This window comes from Triticum aestivum, chromosome 1B, assembly GCF_018294505.1.
Source record: "Triticum aestivum cultivar Chinese Spring chromosome 1B, IWGSC CS RefSeq v2.1, whole genome shotgun sequence".
NCBI classification, from domain to species: Eukaryota; Viridiplantae; Streptophyta; class Magnoliopsida; order Poales; family Poaceae; genus Triticum; species Triticum aestivum.
The window spans coordinates 386,739,281-386,752,998 of record NC_057795.1 but is presented as its reverse complement, the minus strand read 5'-3'; the positions used below and the strand labels follow the sequence as shown (position 1 = coordinate 386,752,998).

The 13,718-nt window shown below is 41.8% G+C and overlaps 2 long non-coding RNA genes across 25 annotated transcripts; one reads left to right on the top strand and one right to left on the bottom strand.

The window, feature by feature from the left end:
- Nucleotides 1-650: 650 nt before the first annotated feature.
- LOC123126128 (uncharacterized) lies at nucleotides 651-5,352 on the bottom strand. 8 transcript variants are annotated; one of them, XR_006461573.1, is made up of 7 exons: nucleotides 4,731-5,352; nucleotides 4,331-4,595; nucleotides 4,156-4,239; nucleotides 3,518-4,035; nucleotides 2,893-3,089; nucleotides 1,405-2,771; nucleotides 651-1,287 (listed from the first exon to the last, which is right to left on the bottom strand). It is a non-coding gene; the product is annotated as an uncharacterized lncRNA (long non-coding RNA). The 8 variants fall into 8 exon arrangements; XR_006461576.1 differs by having other exon boundaries at nucleotides 1,405-1,587; nucleotides 1,897-3,089; nucleotides 4,731-5,351; XR_006461570.1 differs by having other exon boundaries at nucleotides 1,405-3,089; nucleotides 3,518-3,901; nucleotides 3,992-4,035; nucleotides 4,731-5,351.
- A 141-nt stretch (nucleotides 5,353-5,493) lies between these two features.
- Nucleotides 5,494-11,742, top strand: LOC123126160 (uncharacterized). 17 transcript variants are annotated; one of them, XR_006461599.1, is made up of 6 exons: nucleotides 5,494-5,766; nucleotides 5,999-7,318; nucleotides 8,045-8,572; nucleotides 8,948-9,155; nucleotides 10,325-10,541; nucleotides 11,420-11,742. It is a non-coding gene; the product is annotated as an uncharacterized lncRNA (long non-coding RNA). The 17 variants fall into 17 exon arrangements; XR_006461607.1 differs by lacking the exon at nucleotides 11,420-11,742 and having other exon boundaries at nucleotides 5,999-6,337; nucleotides 7,200-7,318; nucleotides 10,325-10,683; XR_006461584.1 differs by lacking the exon at nucleotides 11,420-11,742 and having other exon boundaries at nucleotides 5,999-6,337; nucleotides 7,171-7,318; nucleotides 10,325-10,683.
- The last annotated feature ends 1,976 nt before the right edge of the window (nucleotides 11,743-13,718 follow it).

The following is a 13,718-nucleotide window of genomic DNA, read 5'->3' as shown; positions in this document are numbered from 1 at the left end:
AAAAAACAGAGTAGTCGTACTGATATATGTGTATGTTTGTACTGAGCTATTTTTTGTAGAGTATTTTTGAATGGTTCCAAAAAGGGGTACTTGTACTGATGCTTGCATGGGTTTGTACTAAGCGTGTTTTCACTAACTAGACTTTGCTCTGTTTTTTGGGTAATATTTTTCTCATAAGTTTTTGACGGTTTACTGTATCGTTGCCCCTGTACTTGTATGGTTTGTATCATCGAACTGAATGATATTTTATTCAAAAAGAAAATGTGTTTGTTTTGTTTCTTTTTTTTAACTCAATATTTTTTTGACAACGTTGTTCTGAACTTCTCTCATTTTACGACTTGTACTGAGGTACTTACTAAGCAGGATTTTTATGGGGTTTCTTTTTTTGCTTGAACTTTACAATTTGAATTTCTGCCATTTTTTTATTCCAAACGGACTACCGTTTTTAACTTGTACTGAGGTACTTACTACGCCCGAACTGGGGTGGTTGTCGCGTGTCTCGGCGAGGAAGAAGACGAAACTCGGGGGCGAGGCTGGATTCGTCCCGGTCGGTAGGATGCTGCGCAAGGCGGGGGGTGAACACATCAATGGACACATGTACTATAAAACAATGTGCATCTGTACTATCCATAACAAAAAAACTAATCTAGTACGCTGTGTTGAACTTATAACTTTTTTAGCTATGAACTTGTTGTATTTTTACAATGCCAAAGCTAGCAAATAGTACAAGATTCACCCAACAAGGGGCTAATTACATAGAGCAGCTGCACTAATACAATAGTCAGATCGGTAACTAGTAGCTAGTAGCCGTGGTTACCAACACACATACACATAAATTGATAACAAGGTAATGCACAAGTTCATGTACAGTAACACTACAAGTTCAAAAAGAAACCTGAGATAATCCTCACATATTAGTTTTTCTGTAAACAAAGAAACACCGATTAGACATACGGTCAATGAGTAATTTTCGTTCAAACTTGGCCACCTAAATCCAGCAGCAATTGAGCCAACCCACCTAAATCCAGCAGCAATTGAGCCAACCGGGAAGGAGCCACCATTGAAGTACTTGGGGGATGAAGAAACATAATCATCTGGATTCCATGTGTAAATCATGGGAGCTCCTAGGCATTTGATCAAACACAACCAACGCCTAGTACTGTCAGCACCACATCTGCAGCTGCAGGAACGCCACCAACTAAACGGGTTCTGCTGATGCTGTTGAACAGCCTAGGTGGCCAAGTTTGAACGAAACTTGCAAGATGAACCCAAGGGGAGCTCCTTCACCTGTAAGATGAACAGAAAATGCACATTAAGGTGACCTGAAGAACCACCAGATGTTGAACTGAATATACACAAGATAAGGAGATGAACGTCCAGGGGGAGGTGGGGAATAGCTAGCACCTCCCGAGCTGCAGCATAGAACGGCTTAGCGCTATGTTGTAGAACGGCTTAGCGCATGTGCACAGTACCATCAACGTTGAACTTGTTGAGTCCAGATTTTTGAACCTTCGCAATAGTAATACATGTACTGGGCGGTACATGCTTCTGTTGTTGAGCAGCTGACCTACAGGAACAAAAACACTCCTGGGTGGACACACAAAATCATGATAAAAATAGTGGCAGCAAGAAGCAATCAGAAGTGAATATGCAGTAGTACTATAATGGAATATTAGTCAAAATTGAAGTTTAGATAACTATGACACACACATCATACAATAATTTTGAACTTACATAATCGTGAAACAGGAACTTCATTTTTTTAAATTTAGCAATTCTGAATGCACTAGCAATGTAATTGAATTTTTTAGACCATAGTAATTGAACTTCAAGCTCGTTTCTTTATAAAACATTTGTTTTTTCCATTTTGCACAATAATTATGACCTTGTCAGTACCTCATAAGAATTGTAGACGGCATCCTTGTCAGTACGAGTCATCAGTACTAGTGCTCTTTTTCCAAAGAAAATGTGTTAAAATAGAAACATTATTCCTATATGGATGTTACTTTTAAGGTAAACCTTTCTTACCATGGAAATTAATGTAACAATAAGCTTATTGTTTTTTTAACACACACATCAAACTACGCATCATACTATTTTGCATTTCATTTTTGAACTGATGCAAATGTTTTTTCTGCACCTACACCTACCGATGCGACTGAACTTAAGGTCACTTAGGAAAACTGTGCAAAATGGGAGAGATAGGCATGCAAACGATGTATGCTCCAAACTGTTGTATCTTGGTCAAACCTAACAGAGAACAGTGCCTCCTGGTATCATATAGGTACTAAGCAAATGATTTTTTGTCAGCTAATTGAGCTCCCACGGTTCATCAAATTGTTCTAATGGTAAACTTTTAAAACAAAAATTCAACTCTCACAGGTACAGGTTCAGTGCAAATAATTTCTGACCAAACTAACTCTTGCCACGGGGTGTGGAAAGGAGATGGGGGGTGCTCACTTGGGGGAAAGGAGGCATGGTGTCCGGCCGTGTAGGAGCATGGTGGCAGGGGTTGACCCCAATTCAGACGTCGTGATTTAAATGAACTCTCAGCAGTAGTATTTTTTGTACTTCTCATATAGTAATTCATGGACTTGCTGTTAAATACTCCCTCCGTCCCAAAATAAGTGTCTTGAGCTTAGTACAAATTTGTACTAGAGCTAGTACAAAGTTGACACTTATTTACTTTCAAAAAAAAGTTGACACTTATTTTGGGGACGTAGGAGGTGGTGGTGGAGTGATGCCGGGATCCTTAATTACATCATGAACTCCTACACATAGTGTTTGTTTCTTATTTTTTGTACAGAGCATATGATTTGTGAGCCGCATAGGCAAGATAAATCATCCATTCTACACTTTCTGAACACTCGATATAGCAATACAAGAACTTACCGGAGAGATCACGCTGAACTGATGGGGCTCTGAAATGTAGATGGCAAGGATGCACTCCGCCGCTCTACTGTGAGGGAGGTTTTCATTATCATTGACATCCTTGTCATACTGAGCAGGAGAGATGTTGGTCATCTGGTCTGACCCCGCATTGAGTTGTGAGGCTTGGACTCTTTTTGGCACGTCACGTGATGTGAGAACTGCAATTGGAAAGGCTGAGTATCAAGTGGTAATTAAGGAAATGTTTTTTAGTATAGGCGCTAAACCAGAAAATGTGTTTCTATCTTTGTTTAACGAATTGATGTAATTTATTATACCGAATTGCTACTGCAGTGTACACATATATAACTGAATTATTACTGATTTCACTTTTATATTGAACTGACACAAAAAAATATTAGCAAAACTTGAACCTAACTTTGAGGAAGGTTCAGAACAAAAGATGATAAAATATAGCTCCAGTAGAATGGACTACTGTTATTCCAGAATGACCTGCTATAAAATGTGTCGATCGAACTTAGAGAAAATTCAGACTATTGTTTAGTTTTTATACTATGAACTAATATAACTTTGTAGATCGAACTTTCTACAGAATAATAACCACAAACAAAAGAACCATGTCACGGACCTCCTTTTTTATCCATTTCTTTTTGCCACTTTTTGTGGTGCACTCAGATGCAAGAAATTTAGCAGCTGGGACGAGTGAGTTCTCTTCCAACACACACAAAATGAGTCAACAACAGGCTGACAGCCTCCCAGCGAGAGGAGGAAGGCCAGTGGAGCGCTGTGTCATGCATTTTTGCCAGCCGCCGCCTGTGCTCCTCTATGAAGGAGCCCTAACTATCGAGGACCCCATCGCAACACCACGTCCACCCGCAGCACGACGCCCCCTCCGTTGTTGAACGGACTCGCCAGGCGATGGTGAACGGTCTAGAGTGGTGGCGGTGAATGCCGTGGCACGAGCACTGGAGGCAGTCTACAGAACGACCTCCACCACCATTAAGCCACACAGCTGAACCATAACATGTTAAAAGGAAGAAAAACATGTTCAGATTCATGGATAAAAAAGTGCATGTGACGTAAATTATAAGTATAGCCTGACCTCCGGCTCAAATATGCTTACAGATGTATTCTGATCAATTCCTTCTGACAATGAAGAAAGTGGAAAGGAGTCAAGGCCCAAGCATATTTGAGAAATCATGAATCCTACCATGGAATTTCCATGTATTAAGACAAGGACAATACTAAAAAGAAATAGCTTTCCACCTGATTTAAAGTTAATGTTCCAGTCTTGTCAGTGCAAATTGTTGTTGCAGAACCCATTGTCTCGCATGCAAAAAGTTTCCTGACCTGTTAACAGATGGTTGAGAATGCATGAGACCAGTTGTTACTACAAGTAACACGACACAGTAACAAACACAAGCAAGGAATAGCAGCATACCAGAGCTTTATCGCTCATCATTTTGCGCATCGAAAAGGCGAGCCTGACAAAATATGTAGTGGTGCCACCTGTAGTGGTGTTTCTTCACCAAAGTCTTCAGATATGCTTGCCATCAACAAGCCCCATTCAGTGTTATTATTGCTGCTTTGTGTGGTGCCACCTCATGTCCTCATGCACGGGCACCACTGTTTTCCTTTTTTACTTCTTCTAATATATACATTGAACAGCTACTACCAATAATATAATTTGTAGACTGCCAACGTTTCTGCAAAGATGACAAATATTTATCTAACCAGAGAACTGAAGATTTTAGAAAATGTAAACTACTAACCAGATAACTACAAAAATTAGCAAAAGGGAACTAAAGAACTGCAGAATTTAGCAACTGAGGACTACTAACCAGATAACTTCAGTTTTTACAGAAGAAGCGGTTGGGATCTCGTGTTTGGCAGTGGGGAGCCGTGGCCGGAACATTGAGGAAGATGATCTGCTCGAGCGCGATGGAGTTGTGGACGGCGTCAAGCACGTCCGTGGACTGACGTCACAAGTGCCGATGCTGGAACCGGTAGCTCCATCTCTGGATTTACCCATGGCGTCGTGCCAGATGGCGAAAGGGTGCCTGGCGGCCGGGCCTCGCGTGAACTAATGCACGCGCATCACCTGGCCGGCCGGGACGAGGAGGTGGAGCCGCGCCGGCGGACGAGAAGTGGAGGCGTGCTGGAGAAGGGGAGGAGGTTGGGGCAGGGAGGATGAGGCCGGGCGGCGCTGCGCGCAGGGAGGAAGGAGGCGGCGCGGTGGCGCCCAGGTGGAAGGGGCGGCGGTGCGCTGGGCGGCCGGTGGCTGGGGCGGCAGCGCGCTGGGCGGCCGGGGCGGCGGCGCGATGGTGAGGCCGGTGGTCGGTGCGGCCGATCCACTCGCTGTGGAGGAAGGAAGGTGGGAGAAGTGGTGCGGCCGATCCACTCGCTCGCCCACGACGCTTGCCTCCGGCGGAAGAAGGCGCGTTGGGGTCGGGGGGATTCTATGGTGGTGTGCGCGTCGCGCCTATAGGGGGCGGGGGTAACAGAATATTATATATAGGACTGTTCTATTCTGTTACCTGTAACAACAGAATATTATTCTGTTACTATCCAGCCTATAAGGGAGCAATGTTGATTTTCTGAATTGAGAGAGAGAAAATAAGCCTACGCACCCACGACCCCCACCTCCGGCGACCCGCCGTGCCCCCTGCCTCACACCTCCGGTGACCCGCCGTGCCCCCTGCCTCCCACCTCCGGCGACCCGCCGCGCCCCCCGCCTCCCGCCTCCTGCGACCCGCCGCGCCCCCTGGCCTCCACCTCCGGCGACCCACCACGCCCCCTTCTCCCACCTCCGACGCCGGGCCACGCCCCCCAGCTCCCACCTCCGACGCCGGGTCAGTTCGCCGATGGGATCCGCAGGTCAGCCCCTCATCTCCCACAAATTACACTTTAATCGTGTGCAAATTTGTAATCAGTTCGTGTGTATGTGTCAGTTCATCTCTGCTCTTGTCAGGTCGTGTTCATAAAAATGTTTTTTGGCTAATTTGTTGTTATGTATAGTACATATGCATATTGTTGTGTAGTACTACATGTGTGCATTGATGCGTTCGAATCTCACTTTGATTCCTCCTGGTGGTTCAAGCGGCAGCAGCGCTCGCTCCCCAATGGTTGCCCGCGCAATGAGGATACAGGGAGGCGACAGTGGTGGAGTCAGCAGCGTTCCATGGCCTTTGTCTTCCTCGTCGCATCTTTTCTTATAAACAGCGAGAAGAAAACGAGGCATAGGCTTCATGCTCTCCATCTCCTGGTAAAGGGGAGTTAAGCTCTACGGCCACTTGGATGTGGATGCTCACGCTCCTCCACTGGGCGAGCTCCCAGGGCACCACGAGGATTGATATTGTCATCTCTATCCCTCGGCCATGAGGACCAAGAGGTTGCCTGTACCCTGCTGAGTGAAATGCCACCTCCGACCAGCACCTGGCCTGATGTCGTACGTAGACCGCCGTGCTTTTTAAGATTGCCTGTATGCATGTACATGAAAAATCTCAACAATTCCGTTTCTTGTCTACATGATTTTGTGCTAGCTTATCACAAGTTCACGTTGCATGCTCAATGTAGTAGCTAGCTGAAGAAAAGTTATTGTTCTGTAGCTTTGGTCTTACCATTGTGGTGCTTGTGTTATTGCGTGGGAAAATGAAAGAAAGGAGTATTTTTGCAAATCAATGAATGACAACAAAGTTTGTTGTTTCCCCACCCAATTTAGAGCTCCAAAAAAGTTCAGAGTTCAGAGTAGTTGTTTGGAGATGAACAATAAATAAGTATAATAAAACAAAAGAAAAATTTGTAAAAAGTACGACAAAGTTCACTATGTATTTCACCATCAGTACATAAAGAAATATTATATAAAATTCCCTGCTCACAGACTATATTTATAGCCTAATGGTTAGTGTCAAAATGTGTTGTTCTTGTTTCTTTATGGTTGCTTCTTTATTATATGAATATGAATGTGCTAGCTAGCTTAAGCTTAGCAATACCTTTTGGAGTCAATAGGTGTAGCTCAAATAATTCTTGGGCCATTTTGTCATAACAATAAGGAAGGACAAGCTAACAAGATGATGAAACCATGTATATATAACTTGATGACTGTCCAAATTGAGAAAATCCTGAAATATTATATGTGCTCTCTTTGTATCAGTTCTTATGCTTGTGACAATTCTGCACTCATAATGTGCTCGGTAACTAGAAAAAAATACATAAGTTCGAAATATACTTACCATGTTTATTCAGTGTTTTTTCAGTGGTTATTGGTTTCCTCTTGAGCAGATGAACTACATTGTCACATTAAACTGCAGGGAGATGTTCCCTCAGTCCTCTCTCGACAAATCCAATAGTACAGGTTCTCCGGCGCGCCAAGTATTGCCGGCGGCGATGCCTGCATCATGGCCCATTGAGGAGATCATGCCCGTCAGTTGTAGGTTTTTCTGTTTGCACATTTATTTGTTTAGCTTTAAATTTTGTTGTTTTCCACATCTGATACTTGTGTTAATGCTTCTATGTGTGCATTTCTGATCCCATTGTGAGTAAAAAGACAAGTGAGATAAGTACTTATTTGGAAAGTTTGCAAGTTCAAACACAAAAACCTAGAAGTTCATTGAAAAAGTTTGGTGTGGTCTTCTCCACCACGAGCCCCAGCTGGATCACCTACAGCGGCCAAATCCCGGCGCGCCTAGCCTCTGCTCGTGAACCCCGCCTCCATCAGCTCCACTCACCGGAGCCGTCAGTCCGCAGGAGTAGGGGTAGCAGGTTCACCCGACGTGCGACGCCTTCTTCCATCTCCAAAAATCTTGTTTATTGAGTTCAGTTCTTCATCGCATGTTTCACTAGCTAAAAAATGTATGTTGTTCTGAAATTGCTTGCGAACTACTAGCTGAAAAATAATCCCTCTTCTAGTAAGTTCTGGTCAGAGTTCAGACTATACCAAATGTCTAAATTACATGGTGTGGTCTTCTGTTCTTTCCGTTCATTTCAAGTTAACTATAGCTGAACTTGTGTCGTGTTGATACTGAACTTGTGTTTTGGCTGATTCTAAACTGATGCGTATCCAACATTGGTGTTTAAACAATTTTTGGTCCATTGACTGTTTGAACTTGCAACCTTACTGCCTTGAACTATGGTCTAAAAAACTGAACTCATGCAGGTACTTGGTGGTGTAGACTTGGTAGCGGTTATATTTTGGTTCGATTATATATCAACAACAGTGCAATGACTGAAAGATCATCAGTCCAAAATATATATGCAGGCACCAAATTCTGCTACTGCTCCGACCACTCATGCCAAGAAAAGGGAGCACAATTCGCAAGGTTCAGAGCAATCTGTCATAGTTGATTCAGTGTCTAGGTCCAGTGGAATCCCCAAGGTGCGTGCAGATTTATGAAATTGCTATGTACGGGGTGAGTTTTGTTTGTTGTGAGTAATGGACTAATGGTTATCTGCTGCTCCTTTTTGTCAAGAATTTGTAACGAGTTTCACTTCTGATTTCACTCGCTCACAGTACCATTGTTCTTCATAGCACACCACCTGTTTGTGCAAATACCTATGAGAGGATACCATACAGTGGAGATGAAAAGGTGTGTTCAAAATAATGTCAAACAACCTGCTCCTTTCAAACATTTTGGATAAGTGCAGAAATGAACGTTTGCAAGTTCAAAACAGCTAGTTCAATAAGGTATTCAGAGAGCTTTTTTCAAATAAAAGTTTTCCTGCAATTATCATTTTTCGTGTGTGATCATTTCTCCACTTAGAGCAATTTTCATGTGTGATCTGTACTTTAGGTGCTAATATAAGAATTCGTGTCCTCAGGGAGTTCATGTATTACTACCATAGGCGTTCAAAAACTACACAATGAAAAGTTCGCCCCATAGTACGTTTAAACAAAGATACTCTAGAAATTTTATTGGAAAGAATACTTAACATGAGTGGCATGTTTGTTTTAGTGTGCCTAAAGAATGGCCCGACGACGCAAATGCATCCTTTCTTTACTGTTTCTCTTGCTTATTAAGAGCTGAATTGATAACTTATCTTGAACTGAATGTTGGTGCAGTTTGGGGATTTTATATTATATGGCATTTGGGGATTTTGCAGCAGTTTCCCAATAAAGGTTTACACCTCTTCAGATTATGAAAATCTAGTAAGTTCAGACTCTGGAAGGAGACATCATTGTTTGTTAAGGTCTGGTGTTTAGTTGGTGGTTATTTGGTACCTACACCGTCACTTTTCATCAAGACCTCAAGAAGAGATATCATCTCAAGGTGAAAAAAATATCCTTTTATTGCTCTCTTTCTTCTCTCACTCATTCATCTTATTATATGCACACAAAATTCATGTCATCTTGAATTTGTTACACTGGTGCGGGAGCAAAAAACAGATGCACAAGTTCATCTTCAGTGACACGCTCAGTTCAAATTCTAATTTTTAGTTAGTACAATTCTTATTTTTTTAGTTCAGCGCTGATTTCTGACTTCCTCGGCCATCACCACCACCTCGTGTAAGTTCGCTGCCGAGAACAAGCACGACCACCTACAGTCTCCGGTGGTCGCCTTGGCCACCCTCGGCCACGAGCTCGTCCACCATGGTTATTCGCACCCGTCCAAGTGGAGCACGGACATCAGTCCATGTAGAATTGAAGCCACCATCTTCACAAAGCAGAATAGTTGTGCTAGTTCAATTTTTTCAGTCCATATTATGTGTGCTATTCAGTACATCTAATGCCAAATCATAAGTACAATTGCCTCATCTTCATATAACATTCAGGAATTCAATTTATAATGTTGTTTACTATCCTATTTTCTTGGTACCAATAACCTTCCTATATACATATGCAGCATCAGTTTAGCCGCTGTTATGGTAATAAGTACTCCTCCGTCCCATAATACAAGACGTTTTTGGAGTTCAAATTGAACTGCAAAAACGTCTTACATTATGGGACAGAGGGAGTAGTTTAGTAACTAGAAAAACAACAAAAGGTTGGTTCACTTTTTTTCTCATAAGCTTTTCCGGTTCACCTTGTATATGGTTTTTCAGTTGACCTTGTATATGCCTTCTTAGTTCTTTGTACATGTTTCAAAAGGAGCTCCCTTGTTTCAGTAGATGTGGAGATTGGTAAAATCTAAAGTTCAACTTTTCTGATGGGGCACTTCATAAAGCAAAGAAAAAACCAAGCAGCAAAAAGTGAAGAAAAAGAAAAGAAAACCAAAGTGGTTCTGAGAAGAAAATGCCTACTATCGAGTAATACATTCTCTCGTTAGTCTATGGTTATTTGTTCATGAGAATGAAAAAAATAGTGGTACTATACATAGTACGTGAGCTGTTCATATAAAAAATGCCTCGGTTTGTGTAACATCAGTTCTAACTTTTATAGCTTGATAAATGATTAGAAATCAACCTGAATTCATTTTGATCCATTCTCTTGTGATTTTAGGCTGAACTCCAATACTTGCATCCGCCACCCTAACGCTGGCGTGTTCCCTCAGTCCTCTCTCGACAAATCCAACAGTACAGGTTCTCCGGTGCGCCAAGTATTGCCTGTGGCGATGCCTGCATCATGGCCAATTGAGGAGATCTTGTGTATTCCACATAGAAGAAATATTGTCAGTTCAAGAATAGAGAATTTCTGTACCAGACTTAATATTAGTTTGGTGCGTATTCTATCTTCAGTCCATGAAAAATCACAGAATAGTTGGTGCGTGTGTAGAAAAATCGTCGGTGCAAGTTTCAAAATTCTGTAACTTTAGATATATCACCTAAATAAGTAATGATTTGCAGCGAGTTTCTTCAAAATTCAGCAAAGTTTAGATATATCACCTTAATATCGTCAGTGCAAGTTTCAAAATTCTGTAAGTTTAGATATATCATCAAGAAAAATCGATGAGTCACCATTTGCTTTATATTCATGTTCTCTGTAGCACAAGTAGCAAATTGGATTGACTGGGAGTGATCCCTGAACCATTTTATTAAAGTCCATGGTTTCCAACAATGCTAATGCTACTAGAAAGGAGCTGGAGGTGATGAAGCCTCTTGGCTTCTCCAATTAGCATGTTTGGCCAGTCCTGAAGCTCCTCCTCAAGCTCTTCGATGATGACTGGGCGCCCATCCAGGACGAGAGCTACCGCATCCTTGTTGACACCATACTTGATGGCAAAAGCAATGAACCTATACCTACCACTACCCGTCATGTAAAAAATGCTACTTTCGTTTTTGTTAGCCTTCCTTAATTACCACTTGATGCTCACCTTTCCAATTGCAGTTTCTAAAAATTTTTAGAGCTTCAGTCCAACTATGTTGCTTCTGCGATTATCCATATGTAGAAAATCACACTAAAGATTGTTTTGTTTTCTGAACCTAAACACATTTGTTCTATGAGCTAAAATGCATTTATTCTCTCAACATAAACAGGATGGCTCTCTGAACTTAAGTGTGTGTGTTCTATGTGTATTCTGTGAGTGTTAGAGAACAATATGATGTATTTTGTTCTTGTAGAATAAAAATATGACTTACGCATTGCTTCTTGGCCCAGCTGAGAGAACCCTCGTGTTAAAAAGTATAAAGCAGTTTTGAAGCAATTCCTAGTGTCTTTTGAAGCATTCAAGGTTAAAAAAGCAACGACAACCTCCTCCGTTTGAGTTGAGCATTGGTCATCGTCCAAGTTGAGGACTAGGTGTCGTCCAAGTTCAAAAAGGGTTGTATGCAAGTACAGAAGTTTGTTTTAGTGAGAAAAATGTGGGGTTCCGACAATATTATGTATGATTCATTTGTTCAACCTTAGAACTTGGTGATATTCAGTATATTTTTCTATGATGAAGACACACATGAAGTCCTGTGCAAATGATTATCCCCCTAGTGCTTCCAAGATTTGTATTTTGTTTCTTTAAATGTGTTGTGTGCCTGTTTGATGAGGTAAAGCAAAGTAAAAAAGTGAAAATGTCACTAAAGACACTTGGAAGTACAAATGTAAAAAATAAATAAGTTCTGATTCTCGTCAGGTAGGAAGTATGGAGAAGAAAACATAAGTTTTTTAAAAGAAGGGAATGGTAAAAATGTAAGTCCGTTCAACTACATAAACCATAAAGGTATGATGTGTGATGACACCGTCGGTAAGGATAAGGATGAGAAATAAAACTAAAAACTAAAACTAAAAGAACATCGAGTGATTATTTTTTGAGAAGTACAAACTCTCTAGTACCATAAGTACCATAAATAAAAAATAAAAAATTGCATCAGTTCTAACTCAAAGGACATTAAATTTGCAAAAAAAAATTGTACCAGTAAAAGTTCGGAGGAAAAAAGAAACTTAATAAATGAAAAAATGACAAGTTCACAACTACAAAAGTTGTACGTTCAAACATGACATCTCAGATAAGTTTGGGAGAAAGCTCAAATAAAAGAGAAGCCCACGGAAATTCAAATGGTAAAAGTTTAAGTCGCAAAACGCGAGAAGTCCAAAAACATCGTTGCAAAAAAAAAAGAGTTCAAAAAAGAAACACACAAAACATTTTCTTTTTGAAAAAATATCAATCAATTCAAGATATAAATCATGCAAGTCCGAGGACTATGATATCGTAAACCATTGAAAAGTTACGAGGAAAACCGTATCCAGAAAAAAAGTAAAGTCTAGTCTGCGAAAACATGATCAGTACAAACCCATAGGGACATCCGTTCAAGTACTTTTTTTGGAATCATTCAAAATTACTCTGTGAAAAATACCTCCTCAGTACACACATACACATAGATCAGTACGAGTACTCTGTTTTTTCTAACGTGAAAACAATACGAAGGGTCTCACCGTATTTCAAATTATTCTTCACTAGTTGTGAATTTGAGAAAATGTTCAACATGACCAAGTTTCACATTTTCAATGGCTTTGCGTAGACGTTAAACTGAAATCTTTGGCCTCTTGGAAAGTTTCGCATTTGACAATTCTTTGTGAAATTTCGTGGATAAGCAAATAAGCAATCTGGCCCTTTCAAACAGTAAATGGATTTGGATTCGTGGACAACAATAATTGATGGATGCAAATAAGCAATCTAGCCCTTTCTCTCAAAAAATATAAATCGGAAACTTGCTATATACACAATTAAGGAACAAACTGCCTCCTCTGTTTCTTCCCAAATTGAGAAGAATGCAACAAAACTAGTACTATGTACAGTATAACTGTGCTCTACTTAGCTTTAGCTGAACGATTAACTCCACACGACGTCCGCGTCTCCGCCATGCCGCTGTGCTCGCTGTCCTCTCGCCACGCTCCAGCGTCCGGTGGCTCGACGAGCATCCCCTGCGCCAAAGATCTCATAGTACGACCCGGCAACCATGCCGCCAAACCGTTGCTCGTCGTCGAGCTCCAGCAAGTCGCCTGACAACATGGAGAACAGCGCGCCGCTCATGATGACGGCCGGCTCCTCTGCTGGGCAAGATACTAGAAGAACAATCTGATGCCGCTGGAACACTAAGTTGCTGTCATGATTGATAAATTTAGGTGTTTTTTTGTAGGTTCAATCTCTGAGTATTTTTTTGCGGGGAATCCAATCTTTGGTTTACCTTGTAAAAGTACCTCCTTCCGGGCTCCAATCCATTCATGAGGCCATCGAAGACGAAGCCTGGATCCCTCCACCCTACGATGTTGTTCGCCAGCGGATCACACATGTGCTTCTGCTCGTACGTCCTCACCTCTGTGCCCACCTCCGTCCAGCCCTTCTCCTCCTCCTTCTCAAGCCCATACCTCAGGGCCCCCTTTCCGGCATCCGCGCACACGAACATCACCCGCATCTCGTCGGCCCTATCAGCGAACGAGAGGTGCACCTGCTCGGGCTGCGCGGCCG